The sequence below is a fragment of the Aedes aegypti genome, chromosome 2 (assembly GCF_002204515.2).
Source record: "Aedes aegypti strain LVP_AGWG chromosome 2, AaegL5.0 Primary Assembly, whole genome shotgun sequence".
NCBI lineage: Eukaryota > Metazoa > Arthropoda > Insecta > Diptera > Culicidae > Aedes > Aedes aegypti.
Genome location: NC_035108.1, coordinates 46,067,957 through 46,088,893, shown reverse-complemented (window position 1 = coordinate 46,088,893; position 20,937 = coordinate 46,067,957). Strand labels below are relative to the sequence as shown.

At 38.4% G+C, this 20,937-nt stretch overlaps 1 protein-coding gene and 1 non-coding gene across 7 annotated transcripts in view; one reads left to right on the top strand and one right to left on the bottom strand.

Moving 5' to 3' along the window:
- The window catches only part of LOC5570531 (coronin-1C), a 183,801-nt gene that overhangs the window by 96,833 nt on the left and 66,031 nt on the right, over positions 1–20,937 (bottom strand). The gene's annotated exons all lie outside the window — the stretch shown is intronic.
- Positions 20,624–20,695, top strand: Trnae-cuc. Its single transcript has one exon. It is a non-coding gene; the product is annotated as a tRNA-Glu (tRNA).

Sequence of the window (20,937 nt, the reverse complement as noted above, 5' to 3'; positions counted from 1 at the left end):
AAAAGTTTGGGGTCACCACCTCAAAAAACATACAAAAGTGTTTTGTCCATATATCTATGACATGTACACACTTAGTTTTTTTTCTCGTTGTTCGGTAAATTTTCTTACCGGAAACGTACTGTAAATAAATATTTAACTGAAATTTCGGTAATGCAGACGAGATTTACGAAAAAACCTTAAATGGATAAAAAAAATCAAAACAATATTCCTCCACTTATACCGAAATCGGCGTTTTACTACCGAAAAAACTGTAAATCGTTTGGATTCGTCGTAGACTGTAAGTTTTTACCGTACTTCAGTTCAATAATCTCAATGCTTTACCGAACAAATGGTAATTTGAAAATTCTGAGACCACCATATTTGTCTCTAAGTGTTAATCGACAAGATCATATTGCATCTGTTTTTTTTACTACAGCAGCGCGATGAGGGTCCGGTACGTCTTTTCCGTAAGTATGACCTGAGTGTTTTTATGAAAAATCTATTTTTAAAATGGAAAAAAATGTTTTCGTTGTAGTATACAACTGTTAATTTACGATCCCGGATTGCAGCGTCGCAAATACCCATGACTGATTTGGTGGAACCGTTTTTTTTCATAAGGGGTAAACAACCAGGATTGTAGTTCAAAGTCCTTCCTGAGCTCGCTGACGGTGTTCAATGGCCTACCGTCATCCAAAGAAAACAGCATAATTCGCGAAACAAATCGATTCATTATATTTGATTTCAATATAAAATTCATTGTGTTTATTTTTTCCGATGATTCCATTCTATTCCGACTGCCTGCTGTTATGAACAAACCGTTCGGTAATTTATTTAACATTTCGTTCGGTAGAGTAAAGTGGGGCAAAAGTTCGAGTGGGGTAAGAGTTTCTTTTTAAATTTCCAGCTCAATTCAAAACAAATCTTATAAATGTCATGGTGGTTCCACATATTATCTTCAAATTCAGTTAAATTTGTCTGATCGTGTGAAAATTGTCACCAACATTTTTCATTTCCACATAGTTTTGTGAAAAACTGCTATTTTTGAGTATATTACAATAAACCCGGTTTTGGGCAATTTTTTGATGAAAATTTAGTGTGTATTTTTCGTCAAACTTAGGATTACGGCTGGTGTAAAGTATGCCTATCACAAAAAGATAGATAATTTGTGTTTTAGCCAGCGAACTTTTGCCCCACACTAGATTCGAACTCTTGCCCCACCGGTGGGGCAAGAGTACGAATAAGACAATTAATTTTGAAACTGTTATAACTAAAAATGGGTAAATATTTTGACACAAGTTTGTTCAGCAAAATTATAGCCAATACGTGAAAGATTCAATGTATGGTATTTGTTTTGTTTCATGTGCTATTGTTTTCCTGGAAACTTTGATTATACCACTAAGGTTGAACTATTGCCCCACCTTACTCTAATGTTTCACGAACATACTGTAAATTTTTGACAGCTGTGTGTCGATTAAAGTTACAGATTATTCGGTAATTCTTAACTTTACCGAAAGCATTACCGAGCGCTCAGCGGTTTATATTTCGGTAAAAAAAATTACCGGAGTAGGTGATATTTTCTAAGTGTCTAGAATTGAAACTCACTATGGCTACTTTGAAAGGCAAATCTTACTCTGTAGGTATTTTAATCATTTTTTAATGATTGTTTACTTGACGTTGTAACATTTCTTTTTAATTACGCTGAAAAACGTGGCTAATTTTCTTATCATTTCTTTCCTTCTTCTTCTTAGCATTACGTCCTCGCTGAGACAGAGCCCGCTTCTTAGCTTAGTGTTCAATAATGAGCACTTCCACAGTTGTTAACTGAGAGCTTTCTCTGCCAAAGTTGCCATTTTCGCATTCGTATATCGTGTGGCAGGTACGATGATACTCTTATGCCCAGGGAAGTCAAGGAAATTTTCATTACGAAAAGATCATGGACCGACCGCGAATCGAACCTAGACTGACACTTTCAACATGGCTGTTTGTAGCCGCGGCTCTAACCACTCGGCTAAGGTACTCGATCATTTTTTTTTGTTCAACATTATAACGAACTTTGTTTTTTTTTTTTTTTGAATCAATGTGGAACTACAATCTCCATCGAAAAGCACTTGCAAAACTCTGACGGAAAATCTTAGAACAATACATAAACAAAAAAGCAGGTCCACCCCTCAGTATCGTGTATCGTGCAAAAGCTTAGAGCCACCTGATAAGCATGTATTAGTAGTTTACGGAACAAGTTGCAGATTGATGATTTTTATAGCACGAGTTGTAAATTTATCCAACGAGGCTTGACGAGTTCAATAATTACGATAAGTGCTGTAAAAACAGAGTTCTGCAACGTACAATATTTTTTGCATTTTCGTTGAAGACCATCTGAGGGTCTCAGAAGCCATATTGGGGTGCATTCAACAATATTGAGCAATTTATGAAAATTGTTATGAAGTGATTCATTACGCAACTCAAAATAGTTGCGTGATGAAAAGGCGTTTGGTAAGATTCATTACGCAACTGATTTCAGTGCAGCATAACTCAGTGCAGCATAACTCAGTGCAGAAAAAGTAGGCCGTTTCATGACAGATTGGCGTGATAAAAAACAGGCCTATTACGATGAGAATCGCAAAAGGTCACTCACTGGAAGGCGCTCAGTGAGTGTAGAGCTTGACAGATGTGCGATGCTGCTGCTGTTGTTGTTATTGCTGCTGCCAACCGTGTGTGAGGGGAACTTTATACCCTTTGCGCAGTCTATCCGTGTGTGTTATGTGGGGTGATGGTGATTTCTAGAGGAATGCCGTTCAAATTTCTTCTGCTTTCTAAACATACCGCCGGCCTTGAAGGCTCGCCTTCAACAATCTGAGTCTGGATCGAGCAGGAGGCATATCTTCGAAACTGATCGTGTATATTCTTCATTTTCGTCATGGAAGAGTACTTCTCGAAGAATATCGATTCTGTTACGACAACAGCACATACCTTACGCGCCTCCTCATTTCGAAGCTCGGGCTGTTCAGGCCAAAGTGATCGGTTCACAAGCCATGCTGGGCCACTCCACCAGAGCGTTGAATCCATAAGTTCTTCTGCTGCAAGTCCGCGTGATACTATGTCGACTGGGTTGTCTTTTCCACTGATGTATCTCCAGTGACATCCAATAGTGGAGTTCTGAATTCTCTTGACCCTATTTGCTACAAACTCTTTCCAGCGATTTGAAGGTGCGGTGATCCATTGAAGCGTTATCATGGAGTGCGTCCACAAAAAACTGCTGTCGACACTCAATTCCACAGAATCTAGAACCTTTGTCAGGAGTTCACACAATAAAACTGCTGCGCATAATTCCAACCGTGGCAGTGTAACCTTCTTCAATGGTACTACGCGTGATTTGGCACACAGCAGACGAAAGTATACAATTGTTGCCACTTCTGCACGATATGTTCTGGGAGTGGGTCATCCCAGGAGACATTTAAGAGCCAAAGCTGCTGCATCAAAGTTTTAGCTGCTACGATGATCGGTGCTATCAATCCCACGGGGTCATACAGAGATGCAATCGCAGAAAGGATGGTACGTCGAGAGTAAACCTGGAACTGTTTTAGATGGATACGGTATGTCAACTGATCATTCCTGGTGTCCCAGCTCAATCCCAGAGACTTGACGATTTCGCCGTCGTCAATCTCACACATTGTGCCTTTTTCCACCAAGCCTTCCGGTAAATCCTTCAGCAATTCTGGATCATTACTACTCCACTTCCTCAGCTCAAAACCGCCCTTATGCAGCACTGCGAGCAACTCATCTCTCGTTTTCAGTAAAGCCTGTTTGCTGTTTGATCCATCTAACAAGTCGTCGACGTAGAATCGTTTGCAAAGAGAACGACAGGCATTCGGATAGGTGTCTTTCTCGTCTGCGGCTAGCTGGTGCAGCGTACGAACAGCAAGAAATGGAGCAGCGCGTGCACCATATGTCACTGTGTTCAGCTGATACACCTTCAGTGGTTGTGATGGTATTTCTCTCCACAGTATTCGCTGTAAATTCGATGATTGCTGGTCTACTCGAATCTGCCGATACATCTTGGCAATGTCAGCTGTGACAACATATCTCCAACATCTGAATCCCAACAAAAGCGAGAACTGATCTGCTTGGATGTTCGGCCCAGTCATCATAATATCGTTGAGTGAAAAACCTGATGATGTTTTGCTGGATGCGTCGAAAACAGTCCTTAGCTTAGTTGTAGTACTCGTTGGCTTAAGGACTGCATGATGAGGGAGGTAATTTACTAACAAACCCACCTCTTCCAAGCCGTCAGGAACAACACTCATGTGCCCGGAAGATTCGTACTCTCTCATGAAATCTGTATACATTTCTCGAAGTTGGTCGTTTCCATGTAGCCTGCGCTCTAAAGCATGGAATCTTCGTAAGGCTTGTTCCTTAGAATCACCAAGCATTGAAGGAGGCTGAAACAATGGGATCTTCACCTCGTACCTTCCGTCTGATAAGCGTCTGACGTGTTCGAGATAGTGTTTTTCCGCTGGATCCAATTTGGCCTCACCATTTACTCCAACTTGCAGCTCCTCTACTTTCCAGAACTTTTCCAATTGTTGCAGCAGATCAGCATCAGTCATCGAAGTAACCACATTCGATTGCACGTGATCCCGCGAATACTGCTTGCAGCTTCCGGAAACTACCCAGCCTAGCTCAGAGCTCCACAGAATGAAGTCACCAACTTCAATCTTTTCCGGAAGCAAAAGCTTGAAGAAAAGCTTGGCTCCCAGTAGAACATCGATTCTTCCTGGTCTGCTGAATGTCGGATCTGCCAACTCTTCTCTTCTAGTGGAAAAATCATCGCATTGAATGTTTTCAGATGGTACCGCATTCGTGATCTTGTTCATCACCAGCAGTGGAACGTTAAACTGCTTTCCGTTCACACGAGACTCGATGGTAGCCGTCACCTGCCTTCCAACTTGCGCTTCTACTCCACTTACTCCGTGGACGGTGGTCGATGTATTGTATTCCTTCAACCGAAGTTTCCGAGCAAAGGCTTGCGTTATGAAATTCGGTTGTGATCCGGAATCCAACAGCACGCGACACGGTAGTTTGCTCCCAGCTCGATCGTAGATGCAGACCATAGCAGTAGCCAAAATATCACTCGATGATTGCATGCTGTGATTTGCCTGACTCGCCATACTCGCATTAACGATGCGCTGATCCTGAGGGACAGATTCTGACGACGATGACACGTGGCTAGATGGCCGATGTTCCTGCTGATGATGTTGCTGTCCATGTAGTAAGGTGTTGTGCCTTTCACTGCAGGACTTACAACCTCTGGATTCGCATTTACTTACTACATGCTTGGACGAGAAACAGTTGTAGCACAGCTTCCACTTTCTCACCTCGTCGAATCTAGCTTCTGGACTCATGGCTATGAACTTCTTGCAATTCCACAGTGGATGGTTTTGACCACTCTCACAGATTTTACAGCCAGTAGAACTCGTAGAAGCATGAGATAGCTGTGGCTTAAAACGACTGGATTTGCGAAGCTCTTCTTTGTCCGTTGCCAACGCCTCTAGTGTGTGACATCTACCGTTGATGAATTTGACGATGTCTTCGTATTTTGGTGACTCCTCTTGTTGGGTTTGGGTTTCCCAATCACGACGTGATGTTCCATCGAGTTTGCTGGAGATCAGATACACCAGAATCGTGCTCCACTGATCGGTTGGCTCACCGAGTTGCTTCAGTGCATTGATGTTTCGCTGGCACTCAGTCAACAAGCGACGCAACTCCTTCGGCGAATCTTGTGACACTTGCTTCGTGGTGAACAATGCCTTCAGATGTTTCTGCTTGATTATCCGACGATTCTCGAACCTCTCAATCAGCAAATCCCAGGCCACTCGGTAATTGGCATCGGTGATATCCATCGCATCCAACATGCACGCTGCTTCCTCTTTGAGGCTCGACTTTAAGTATAACAACTTCTGAACGTCAGACAGTTGCGTGTTTCTGTCGATAAGCGCCTCAAAAGCATCGCGAAAAGCTGGCCAACCGAGATAATCACCGCTGAACGTTGGTAATTCCAATGTAGGCAACCGTACAGCTACTGGTTGTTGCACCATGGGGAATTGCTGGTGGTGAATAGGCATCAAGGCCTGGCCTCTGTGCACGTTTGCAGCCGCTATTGCTGGACCCTGCATCCTCTCGATGATGGAACGCAATGCAGCTCTTGCGTTCATGCACCTTTCCTCAAAGGAGGCACGTTTTTCTTCTTCCTCTTCGACGTTTACTCCTTCCTCCGCGTCGATGGCAGTTTGTATGGTGTCGTACTCATCCCAGCACTGATTGACGACATCCAGTCGTGCCTGAACCAACTCTGCTGTGATTCCGGGCTTGGATTCGATGTCTCGGATGAATACTTCGATCCGTGTCAGGCGTCCGAGAATAACTCCACGCTGTCGTTTAAGCTCCGCCATGCCGAAAGCTGTTGCGATACGTCGTTCCAAACTAAATGCAAATGTACCGCCGGCCGGTGACGCCGTTGAAATCCTCAGCTGCTTGTGTCTGACTGGATTAACAACCGACGACTGACGCGCGCCGAAGCACTAAATCGGGCACTGTAGCTGTCTTGCTACCAAGTAAACCGACGAACGACGAACTAGTCGACTGGTCGAGACCCACAGTTCCGCTGACTGCGACGGACACTGTCACGACGGTCCCGCGACTATCACACTTTCGCGCACACTAAAACGACTCGCGACGCGACTACTTACACTACGACCGAACGCGAAACTTGCCTTGCCTTCTGACTTGCTAGATCCGCGCGATCCGGCTCGAAGGACCAAATGTACGAAAACGACACTTTCCGCACGCGAAGAAGACACTAGGCAAGTTTTACTTTTTAAAACACTTCACTTTATTTCACTTTTACTTTACACTTTTACACTTCACTAGTACTTCACTTTTCGAATTTGAAAATATAACTGATTTTCAGCCGCGCACATCACGCGTATTTATATCCCGCACCACATGTTCTAGAAACGCGTAGAACATTTCCGCTGTTTCCAGGCGCAAATGATGACGACGATGACGGCGATGATGATTGATGATGTATGTGTATGTTGGACTGGCGACGGTCACTCACTGCGATGCGCTTGGTCACTCACTGGAAGGCGCTCAGTGAGTGTAGAGCTTGACAGATGTGCGATGCTGCTGCTGTTGTTGTTATTGCTGCTGCCAACCGTGTGTGGAGGGGAACTTTATACCCTTTGCGCAGTCTATCCGTGTGTGTTATGTGGGGTGATGGTGATTTCTAGAGGAATGCCGTTCAAATTTCCTTCTGCTTTCTTAAACAAAATTGTTTGCATTGCATTTTGCATTGAATTTAGAAAAACTTATTAAGCTTATTCTTAAGGAAGGATAAATCAACGTTGATTTACAAATAATTAGCTCTTTAGTATTAGTTAAAGAAACAATCAGTGCTGAAAGAAGGTAACATCTTTCAGCAGAGGTTTTTCCATCGCATTTGTAGTCAGGTTTAAGCATAAGCATAAGTATTGATGGCCGTAGTTGCTACTCTGTCATTGCCCAGAATAATCGAAGTTGCACATGGAACCAACAGATGTAGCTTGTGAGTAGCTTTCCATCTTCAATGTACACTTTCGAGAACTCCAAACATTGTTCATATTTTGTTAAATCAGTTCATATAAGTGACATTCCTCCCGTTGTCATGATAAAAATACGTTTAAGAATATATTGTACACTCAAAATAGAAGCATGAAACGACCTCTCCAAATTGATTGTCGATTCCTTACTGAGTAACCGTAACCAACTGTAACCAGCATGCTCATTTCACAAAAAAAAAATCACTCCGGCGATGCAAAAACCCGAACTAGACTGCTTGGGCCTTTGAGAAGCACTCAGAATGCGTGCAAAATAGAACGAAGAAAAAAAACGACGAGGAAAAATAAACGAATTTTCTGTTTGGCCTTCAATGAGGCACTGCCCAGCAGAACACGTGCAGAATAAACCGAAAAAATAACTTCGACGGCAACGCGCGAACTTACTGCTTCAATCAGTGCTGCCAGATGATTTGATAGAAAACCTGTATCCACCAGGTTAGAAAATCTGTGTCCCATACAAAAAAATCTGTGTCCATACAAAAATCGATGAAAGAAAATCTGTGTTCCATACTAATTGGGTCCTAAAATTTTTAATAAAATCTTGTTTTTATTCCATAACACGAAAGAGCATGTTACTGCAACTGCTTTAGCAATTTTTCCCGCTCAAATAACGGCTATATCATGCTTGAACTTTAATTTTAAAATGGGGTTCATAAATGAACCTTGACACTTTTGATCATGTTTGACGTTCGCTTAGTCGACAAAAATACCACAGGGGTTTTAGTTTTAACACTGGGGTTGTTCCTATCTGACATTTTGAAAGGCACACAGAAAACAAAGTGCACGCAAAATTTGAGTTTAAGCCAAGGGGTGTGACAAAATCTAAAAAAAATGTTTTTTGGACTCAAACCAACGGAAAACATTAGAAAATTGAGTAAACATGTGTTATTGGCCTAAACTTAAGCGTTTGGCACTAAAATTGGGACAGGGCTTTAGGACCCTATTGAATCTGTGTCAGAATAAAAAAATCTGTGTAATACAGATAAATCTGTATATGTGGCAGCCCTGGCTTCAATGCAGCACTGCCCAGTAGAACACGTGCAGAATAAACGCTCTATCGCATTTGTAGTCAGCTTTTGACAGAAACTAAAACGGTTTACGACTTATTTGTCATTCTACAGGATTGGTGTGCTTCGAACCCTCGAATCGTACAAAGTAAATATTTCATAGTTCTAGCAATCACAAGTTTTCTTCTTTTTTTCTTCTTTTCACGACGGAGGAACAGTGAGCTTCTTTGACGTAAGTTCATCGAGTAGCTCAGTTTACTGCTATACGCAAGCAACAGTTCACACGTTGCAATCTTGATCTTGGAGGAGAATTACATCTCACCTAAGTGAACCCTTGTTTTTAATTAGACTTTTTTTGAACGTATTATAAACCTTTTTGCCAGTAACTATGAAACATACTTTTCTCTAGAGAGCCTATGATCAAAAGAAAGAATAATCGTTGAATCAGTATAACTACAAGGAACTGCCGATGATTTGAAGAAGGTAAAATTTCCAATTAAAATATAAGCTAAATTCTTTCCAATAGTTATGAAACCAGTACAACTCGAAATAATAGCCTATGTTTAAAAGAAGGAAACATTTCAGATGATATCGTCTAAAACCATATCGTTGGTAACCCACAGACGAACCAACCACTAGCTTAGAGTTTTGATGCGATGTGTGGAGTTCACAACATCGTTTTGAATAAACGGGGCGATTTTATCATTCTCCGAGAGCATGTATTAAAAATCAAAAAACTAATTAGCTGATCAGTTACTGGGCCACATTTATGAACCCTACACATCAGCGTTGTAGCAATTTGATTATTTTTTGCTCGTAATTCGGTCAAACGACATTCGGCCAAATGACCGGACACCGGTTCTTTTTTAAGTTGGTTGACGTCCCGCGTAAAAAAACGACGTAAAAAACCGCGTCAATTCAAAAAATTAACATAGAAAAGACTTCGTTTTTCGATATATTATGACCATACGAATCATTATGTAGAACATCCCGAGTCCAACATCAAAAAATAAGCAAGTCGAAAACATATCCTGTATTCAGCATCAAGTTGATGTAATAATTTGATATCAACTACTATATTCGATATCAATTTTCGTTTTCGTTTTGCCATCTTTTTAATTTTTTTGTTGCAGAAACAGTTTTATACAACAATATTTTTCTTGGTGTTTCATCTATAAAAGCTATGATGATATACAAAATAATGCAAAATAATCTTGTCGCAGGCTTGTTTCGGTATCAAACAAAAATATGAATATCTCAGTGAGTTCTCAATTTGCTCTCAATGATAGCCGAGACATTTTCCAATTTGCTTTCAGTGACAGCTAAAGTAGTTTTCAATTTGATTTCATGGAAACATTTTTCTGCTATCAGTTTTGATATATTAACCGTCAATACGACCAAAATGACAACAAACTGAGTTATCAAATTTCGCAACATCACAACATCAAAATTAGTTTTCAATATGATCTCAAACTTTGCTAAGGATTGTTTTGTGTGGAAAAAAATTTGGACTCAGGTTTTTTACGTCGGTTTTTGAATCAACGCGTTTTTTACGCGGTAAAAAAATCGCACAAATAAACAGCGTAAAAAAACATAACTGTTGATGGATAAGAAACAAAACTGAAATTATGGATAATATTCGAATAGTTTCGGCTCCGCAATGCTGAATGGCGCATGAGCTTTAAAAGAAGAGAAAAAATAGTACATTTGGTTATACTATATCAATCATTTATTTGTTTTACGAATTTGAAAGCTGAGAGTTACCAGAGGTATACTTAATTCAGTTAGTTGTTCCGTTTCCTTTAAAAATCAAAATATATGATTTTTTGATATGATACCTTGAAAGATCAAAAATTTTTTTGGAAGTTATATTTGGATTTCGGCTTGCAGTCACAATCAATTGATAATGATAATTTTAATTCATCGCCGACGTTTCAATCCTATGGCCGAAATCCAAAAATAAGTTCACAAAATACCAGTCAAGATCACTAAGATTTTCTGTAAGTTTGCACCGTAAACTAAGAGCCTGTGAACAAAAATTTAAGGTTCACTCAAGTTCAATAAAAATGTAGTTCCTGGTATGCTTGAAGCACTTTTTTATATTTTTAGTGGGTGACCCCAAACTTTCGCACGGTAGTGTATAGTGAAGTGGTATTCACCGTTTCGTCGTCCGTCCTAGACCCTAGAAGATTTGATTGTCCTGCATGGATGATTTTCCGCAGAGGTTGTAAAATGCGTACGACTTTCCAGGCCTATGAAAATTTCAACACTCCGTCAGACAACAAAGAGTCAGAGCATCTGCTAGCTAGACAAGTGCGGTGTCTGGATTTTCCCGAAAAGGGTATGATGGATGGATGGGGAGCGCGCATTGTTTCGTATCATTTGCCGGAAATGTTTTGGTGTTTTGTATGTCCATGGCACAGAAGTGAAAAGAGGGTGATTGACATAATGGTGGTGGTGGTGGATGAAATTCCCAAGCGCTCTAAATTGGAGTGAAGATTTCCCCATGGAAAATGCAACACGTTACGGCATCGTAGTAATGCGTAATTTTATTTTGTTGAAATTTGGATGGCACCGTTTCTGAGTGGTTTATGGAAAGGGGTTCAATTAAAGATTGTGCTCACGTGCACTTGTTTTCCGTTACTTATGTTTCAATTATCGTGAATTTCGTCAAACTGCAAAGATGTTCTGATGACATTGTAGTAGGTAAGAAGTGTAATGTTCAGATAATGGTATGCAAAATATAAAATAGTGACCAAATCACTAAAAAAATCCTCACTTTTTAAATGTTTGTACTATTTTATTTTTATTGTCAATATATTATGGAATTCAAAAGTTAAAATTATAAGAAATACTACCTTGCCCCACTTTGTTCTTCTATAGAACTTCTATCGTTGAAAGTTGCCATTAGCTGCATTTGAACTTCCAAGAGTAGTTAACATTTTAATTACAGTGTTTTTCTCAATAAGTTCGGATGAACCGAACCTGTTTCCGTTTGAATGTACATATCCAGTTCCAACTTTCAACGATCGACGAACTCCATGAATGAGAACGACCAGTCTGAGAGATTCTAATCTGTTTCCAATTAGAACTAAATTACAAAATAATCCTCACTGATTGACACTGATGGAACCACGTTCTACCCGGACCTGATGAGCTGCGATAACACATCGTCAAGTGAGTACAGCCTGATGGAAAATCTGCATATTCTTATTTACTTCTTTTGATCTTCAAGACGCCACTTATCTCTTCGGCTTTGCTGATATCTTAGGGAAAGAGGAGGAGTTACTTGCCTCTTGCAGAGAATGGATTTTTATCTCGCCTACCGGTATCCGCAAAGACACCGCCGAATGTTTGCTGGCTAACACCTTATCAATGTGCATCTATCTCAGCAGGTCGTTGTCTTTACAACTGGTAAGTAACCAGTGTGTTAGCATGTTTGTAGGTAGGTACCAGAAGACCGTGTTACTTTACTCATATGATAATACATCTTTTTACCCCGAAGGCATCACCCAGTACCGTCATCAGCAAAGACGTCGTCGTGGTTATAATAGCTGTCGCCTCATGCACCTTACAGAGATGTCTAGGAACTGACTGGCTGTGTAGTTGTTGTTGATGCTTTCGATGACGAGTTTTTCCTGTTTTCATAAACGTTTCAGTTTGTTTTTCTTTCCGCGCCGCGCCTGCACTCGAAACTAAGCGATTCAGATTACGAAACATTGGTTTGGTATAACTCGGACCGACCTTGCCTATGATGCTTCCATTCACAGGGCTGGTAGCGACTGTATTTTCAAAATAACAACTTTTAGAATTTCTTGCCTGAAAAACAGTGCAAACAGACACCATAAAAGGACTAAACAAGGATAAATAGCAGGAACCAAAAGAAGAGACATTTCTTCAAGAATATTTCGAAGACTTTTTCCTTTCCTCGTGGCATTACGACTCGCATTAGTTTTTTCACGAGTTTCTCCAGGAATAACCTCACAAATCAATTCAAGTGTCTGCTCAAAGTTTCCTTTAGACATTCTGCAACGATTGTTTCAGAAGTTAATTTGATTATTCTTTTTCGGACTTTCTAAGGAATTTCTCCAAGAATTTTTTTTCTCCAGTTGCTTTCAAGAATTCAACCTGAAAGGACAACCCTAGATATTATATCAGAGATTCCAAGAAGTCCCGAAGAATTATTTCAGATAAGTTTGGAGAAACTTCAAAATCCGTTTGGAATTTATCCACTGATTCTACCATCGATTCTCCGTTGCATGCTTCTGTGGAGCGAACAGCGAAATCAGGATCGTGTTCGGCAGTGTTGATAGACTCACACTCAAATCTCAATCAATACGCTCTCCCGTGAGAGCAAACTCATTAGAGATCTGCTTCGCAAATCTCACGCTTGAGATTTTGATGCAAGTCACTCAATCAACTACCAGACTCACAAGAAATTATTGCCGTGTGTGAGTAAACTGTGGAAATACGAGACAATGAGTCAAAAAGGTGAGCCAAGTCATCCATGATTTTTTGACTGCTGAGTTGCGTGATTGACAACTCATGCATGAAAAATCTCAAGCGTGTGTTATGAGAAATTGAGTTTTTCAAGTAACCGCACTATCCTTATCGGTCATCCGATAAGTATTCATTTCAACTTATATCTTTATCGTTTATCTTTTTCCATATCCAAACTCCCAGTGTTTTCTTGTGGAAGTGCAGAGGACTCCTCGGCTTCTATTAAGCAAGTAACACGTCAAAATTTTCCTCCCATCCCCAAATTGACCTGCATTCGGACGCAGTCGGCGCCGTTATTGTTTGTTATAATAATGAGGGCACCAGTACTTACATATTGACGATGCTACTGATCAGTAACGTAGATAGGGGGGTGCAGTAGGTGCGGTCCGCATAAACAAAAATGTATACAACAAAGGAAGATCAGGTTTGAAGAAGACCTGAATTGGGAATTGTAGAAGCCCCTACAGCATCCAGTATATTGATAGAGGTAGCGTTTCAACTTTATAGAACAATAGCTTTCAAAAGAACATCGTGTTTTTGGATTCAAGAATACATTATTCTGTTAATCATCGAATATCTGGGGGCCCTCTGTAACTCCAACCTGAGAAAGCTAGGAAATCGTTTGCAACCATTTCATAATGAGCCATATTCTGAACCAAGTTGGTCCCCATGCCTTTCAAAACGTATGTTTGTATACAGTATTTTATACATTCTTGAAAAGTACCTACCAAAACATATTTTGATAAAGTGCATACAAGTTTTAGAAAGTTCTTTTTTTACGGAAAGCAGTATCTAAAGCCATTTTTTTCTTCTTTCGCATTGCGATGAATCATGATGTAAACTTTTGTTTATACAGCGATTACTTTTATTGTTCCACACAAAGTTTATGGCTTTGGAAAATTTAACGATCATTGACACACGAGCCAAAATTTCAGCCCATTTATCCGCCTGCATTCATACAACACGCATGACATTTATCGTTCGTGGAAGATAACGAACCATGAACGAAAACAAGACAGACACACACCACCCACTGTTTGGCCCCGATGTTTGCAACCAAAGGGGTGTTCAATGGTCCAATAGATAATAATTAGGTTGTTAAAGGCTGCATTATCAGTAAATATAAAAGTTATTACCAATTTTATGCAAAACATAAATCACCCGAACGACTCGATACTGTTGCAGTCTGTGAGAGTTGATGCTCTTGAACGCTCTCGTGCCACGTACCAAACGAGAGAGTGAATGTTTACATTCATAAGGCTCTCCGAATGTGATGTGCCACGAACTGTTATGGTTCGCGAACTGTAACACTCTCCGAATATGGTTCGATCGGCTTATTCTTATCGAAATCCAAACACTGATTCCACAGGTAAACAGATACGGAAAAGCTTCAGGGATTCTTTTATTGATTGATTGAGACTCTTCCAGGGATCCTACCTAAAGGTGTTATGAAGGTTCCTATACCGATGATTCCAGGCATTCGCCTTGAAAATCTTCAAATGATTTCTCAAGATATGCTTAATGGGATTCTTCCAGAATTCGCTCAAAAAATCCTCCAGCAGTTTAACATCCTTTTGTTTGTACTCCACAAATTCTCCCAAAAGTTCTTACTAGAAAGATTCTTTCAAAAATTCTTCTGTCGGTTTCCTCACCTATTACTATTTTAGGTAAATAATTGGAGAAAGATACCTACAGGATTACTTCATAGAATATTTGCAATGATTCGTTCAAGGGTTGAATAAATTCATGTAGAAATGTATCCAAAAAATCATACTAACATTCTTTCAATCTAAATTTGTCAATACTTCCAGTCATTTTTAGAACCACTTCTTTAAGATCTACCCCACAGATTATCATAGGAATCGCTCCATTTTTTCAGGGTTTATTTCTCGAACTTTAATAGGAATTCTTCCGCTCGAGGTTTTCCAGGGGTTTCTTCTAGGAAATCCTGCAGGGTTTCATTTGGTTTCATTTTATGAATTTTTCTAGAGGCCCATCCAAAACTTTTTCAAGTATCCAGAATAAATCTGAAGATGTTTAAAATACTTCTCCCTTGTACGGATTTACTTCAACGTGCATTTCACTAAGATCAGTAATATTTTTAGGGTTTAGTTTATAAATTTCTCCCGTTTTTCAGAAGTTTCTTCCAATTGTTTCTGAATAGTTTTTTACATCTTCTTGGAGAAATTTATAGAGAAATCCTGTGAGAATTCTCTCAAAATTTTTTGGAAGAAACTGTTGAAGAATAGCTGGAGGAAACATGGGAGAAATTATTCAAGGTATCTATAGCTGCCAACATGCCCAGTGATGACATTGTAACTAAGGATTAAAATTGAACATTGAAATAGCAAGATATAAGTATTCTGAGCACTAGGATTAATAATTCTATTAAGAATGAATCATGCCAGTCTAATTTGTGATTGTGCACTGTGATAATTAAAGTAATTGATTAATATCTTTAAATCAATTAACAGCTACCATTCAAAGTACTAAAATGAATTAAATTATCAAAAATAAACTAATCATCACAACAGTCATCACAGTAAATTAGTAAACTTACAAAGGTATTGACAGTGATAATTATATTTTGAATTTGTTTACCGGTATATCGGTCTATTTTGCCGGTAAACAAATTCAAAAAATAAATTAGTAAAAACTATTGAAATTTTATATTTTAACCTAAAAGTTACTACCACAGGAAAATCCATGCAGATGTTACGAGTGAATTGAATAGTGAGCCTAAAATCAAATTATGTAAGTAAACTGTGAAGAATTGTTTGTAATTGTAATGCTAATAATAGAATAGATTCTATCTTTAAGCTGATTCGCACTCATACAACGAAGTTTGCGAGCTGCTTTGAAAAAATTGTCAGCGAGCTCCCGAATTCCCCTTATTTTTACCGTAAAACTATACAGTATGGCCCATGAAAAAATGCGAAAATCTTCATATCATGTTATATGGTAGTTTTTACATAGAAAATGTGAATGAAACATAAATATTATTAATTACTTGTATTGTTCAATCTATTAAGAATCAGTTTTTCGTTTTGGACATGATTTTTATCTGTTACTTTCACCTTACCAGAGAGGAATTTGAAGCATACCTTCAAATTTTATCATGTGGACGTCGAGTTCAATATATGTGTGATGAAAGCTTCTAAAACATCAACGATGGCTTGAGATACTTCACAGACCTTGTCTCCAGCATACGCCCAAATAAAATGATAAATTTTGTTCATACCTGGGTAATTGAGGACTAAAACATGTTTTGAAAAAAACGACTCATTTTGGAGAGCTTATATTGAATATGCATATAAGTGTGATAAGCGGCTCCGTGTTATTCAAAACCTATGAGCTAGTATTGATATAAGTTGTCTCTAACCGAAGGAACAAATTTCATCCTCAAAAATCTGTTACAGGCCTCCGTATTTATTTTTTATTCAACCTTAGCAAAAAATAAAGGCATATCAAACCTATAAGACGCAAATGGCCTCAAAACTATGACCCTGGCAAAATATTTTATTGTGATCATGAAAAACACGTTCTCTAAGAACTCCTCCATCCTCTGATACCAAACAAACTAAAATTTTCAACAATGAAGTGTGATTTTTGAAGGTGGAAAGTTTATCACCAGAGTATACGACAATCAGACGCTGTTTCTAGCTTTGGGCGGACAAAACTTTTGAACTTATTTGCTTTATTATATTATTTAGGACAGTAAGAAAAATATGACAAAAATTGTCCAGGATAGCGAAGTTGTGTCAGAATATACTTTAATAATCAGAAATTACATTCACTATCAAAAACAATGAAAATAACGCTTGTGGATGCTATATTCACTTTCAAACAATTTTCGCATTTTTTATGGGCCATACTGTATTTAGATACATTTCAAGTGAAATAATTAAAAAAATCGGGGAAATTTCGGAATATTTTTGAGGAATGGATGAGTTTGTGAAAAATCACTTCCTTGAGAAATTTATGAACAAATCTTTGAAAAAATCTCTGAAGTAAAGATTATTTAATCCCTAAAAGTATCCCAAACAAAAGTCTGAGAAGAATTCCTTGGTGAGTTTGTGAAGGAATTGCTCAATGAACTCCTGAAGAAATCTTCAAAATAATAGCTGAAAGAAAGTTTAATTAGATATATGAGTTAACTACTGATAAAATGTATGAAAAAAAACATTAAATGCATGTACCTGATGTAACTTCACAATGAACCCCCATACAAATGTTTAAGAAGACCCTTTGAGATATGTCTGGTTGGATTCTCTAAGGAATATTTATTAAAACGTGGTTTGTGATCAACTTTTTCATGCATGGAGTCTATAAAGTTCATATTTCAAGACACTTAGCCACTGACTTAAAGGGCCCCAGAATATGACTCCTCACCGGGCCTCGAAACGCCACTGCTACTGATCCTGAGTAGCATCTGTTGGTACTCTGTGTAAGTACAGCTGTTCTTGCAATAACGGAGTAGCAACTGCGGGCGGTCGATCATGCTCATGTTTTTTCCATCGATTTCCCCTAGGATTCTTTTTCTTATCTCCAAGATTTCCACCAGAAATTTCCTCCAAAACTATCGTTTATTTCTCTTCATACTTCAACCAATAATTTATCTAAGAATACCTTCAGGAAAAACTCCACAGATTCTGAAGATTTCTTTTGGAATTACTCCTGTAACTCTTTGAGAACTATCCCAAGCAATTCTGTAAAGATTATTTCCAGGGATGTCTTTAGAGAAACGTCGTGTAAATTTTTGGAATAGTATCGGAAAAATTAGAAATAAAACAGAACCTATTACTAAAAGTAACCTGTGATGAAACTTCTGTAAGTTCTAAAGTAATTTTAGGTAATGAACTCCTTTAAGCATCTCTGAAACAAGTTTTGAACTATTGTGGAACTCTGGGAGGATTTTCTAGATAAGTTGCTAAGGTAATTATTGAAAATAAAAACAAACATGTTATAATGGACAATATCTGTTATAATTTTGTTTGATATTCCTTGTAGAACATCAAAGGGAGCTCCGAAAGAAATTTGAGTATAACTAGATTATTTTCTATAGTATTTACTGTTCTTAAACCTTTAATGAATGAGAATGAGTTCAATAACGAAGCTGATTACATACATAACAAGAAACTGTTTCGTAGAACGAACGATTACGTAATTCTAACGAACGATTGAAATGAATTATATTTTCAGGGAAAGAATTTATATAAAAATGCATGGAAGAATAATTGAAATAATCGACGCAAGATTTCTTGTAAACTTTCCCGGAAAAAATCTAAATAAGTTTCTTTAAAATTGAATAAATCTTTACGAATTTTCTTGGACGGGCTCCTGTATTAATCTAAGGATAATCTCTTAGGACCTAGAGTGACAACTGGAGAAATTGAAAAAATATAGTAGTTTCTCGATTTTATCACTGCTCGTTTTAATATCGCTTCATTATATCACTCTCGATTTTAGAATGGTTTTCAGTTCGATTTTATCACGCCACAATAATTGTATGAATTTCATACATTTTACATTGATAAATAACTCCAAACAACCAACAAATATCTATTTGACCCATCTCTTACGTGCGTTTCATCTCATTCGGTCTATTTCTGCAACTTAAAGCTCAAGTTTCGATGAAAATTATATGGCAGAAACAACATTTTCATTATATCACGCAGAATTTTTTTGGATCCGTGATATAATCGAGAAAATAACGGTAGAGAGAAAATATCTTGAGGAGATCCTTGCGCGATATCTAAGAAAATTTTCAGATTAAATGCCGTGGAAATAACTGTAGGTGGTAGCGTTTATGTGCTCAAGTTTTTCCTTGAACAAAATTAGAAGAAATTCTTTTAGTCATTCCAGAAAAAAAACCCTGGAGTAGTTTCAGAGAGAATTGGTGGAGGAATCTCTAGAGGAATTTCTGGAGAGATCCCTGAGAGAGTCCTGAAAGTATTCCAGAAGGAATCTCTGGAGAAATGACTAGAATGGTGCCAAAAGCTTTTTATCGAAGAAAATCTTCGAAATTCTTGAATAATCTGTCAAACAGTCGCTTAAGAGTCTCTGAAGCCCTTAGAATTTTGCAATACGCAACGCTAAAATTAAAATTAAATTAAAATTAATTAAATCGGTTAATAGCCATATAAGGTCAAAAAGGCAAATCAACGGGCTACTGATTACATGGGAAGATGGAGACTTTTTAAAGACTCGAATTAAAATAGTGACCAAGTCTCTAAAAAGAGACTTGCTACCAGCCCTGCATTCGAACTGCATATTACTACATTGCACACCGGATAGCGATGGACACAGAAATCGCGCGAGGAGTTGCGAACTAGTCTCCCCCCGTGTTTGATCAGCCCATGTCCATGAGATAAAAAAAATACCGCGCTTTAATTATGTTGTGATTTCAGGGCAGGTGCCTCTCGCTACAAAGCTGACTCGGGTGGTGGGTTTCAATTTTCCACCTTTCTGTTTGCTTACACATGAAATCGTTTTTCCGCAGCACAGCTACGGGAACCAGACTGGCTTAAGCTGTGCAATACTACAGTCAGTGATAAACATTATTTATAAAAAAAAGTGTTTTCCATACAATATTCCCAAGTTTGGGGGTCCGTATCTCAGATTCTGTTAGTTTGAATTGGTTTAAATTTATATGACGAAATTGAAATAAATTTAAGTTCTATCAGTAGTGAATTCATTAAATTTAAGTTATTTTTCATTCATTTTCAGTCATTTTCTAATTTTAACCAAATTTAGATTACCAGAGGCTGTGATACAGATCCCCTAACTTTTTATATGGAAAAACAGAATTTGGTTCGTCAATGACTGTACACGGAATGAGGAAGGTGTGGCTGTCTATGGCGAATCAAGAGCTAAGGGGTAAGCTATCACTGTTTCCGTTGCTTTATACTTACATCGACCGGTTATAGCAAATCTTGAGGCGCAGTTTCGGTAAGCAAAACTTCAAGATTCATTTGTTGGCTGTAAAGTTACGAAGAATGACATCAGATGTGTTAAGTTACAAGAGTGTCAATAGACACGGGCGTGATAAAGAATATTGTATTGAATAAATATTAGAAATGGATAGTTAGGGTGATCAAGACAAACTGAGGGTCAACTTATAAAATCTGTTCAATTACTGAATTCTCAACAATATAAAATTACTGCGGAAGGCAATGCGTTGCATACAGTTAAGCAACATATTTTCGCTTGTTTTATGTATGTGCCACACAAGCTATGTCCAACCCATTTTTAGCGTGTTTCCTTTGGCTTCGTCGTGATTTCGTCATTCGGTGAGTTACTCTCTTGGAGTGTGCGAGTAGGTATTCATTTCTAGAGGTGTGAACAAATTTATTCTGTAGGGCGGTAATCAATGGTAACCAATTCCACACCTATTTTTTTTTTCGACGAAACGATATATCGAGGACAAACGCTTGTGAGAGGCTCTCAATTTATATTTAGCTTTTGGCAACTACAATTCAACAGTCCCATATTGTCTAGTGGTTAGGATATCCGGCTCTCACCCGGAAGGCCCGGGTTCGATTCCCGGTATGGGAAACTTTTTTGGTACAAATACGATTGACAGTTAACAGTTTTCTAAAGTTTATCCTTCCCGCAAATGTAGATCAGCGAGCCCTTATTATGAATCAAACAGATTAATGCTATGGATCAAAGTACTACAACAGCAATTTATCTGTGAGGTAAACGAATGGTGTACTAGTAAAAGCATGTTTTGATATTTCTTTTGATATCGCCTTATCTTTGATTCACAACTGGACTTCTATTTCTATTTCTATTTC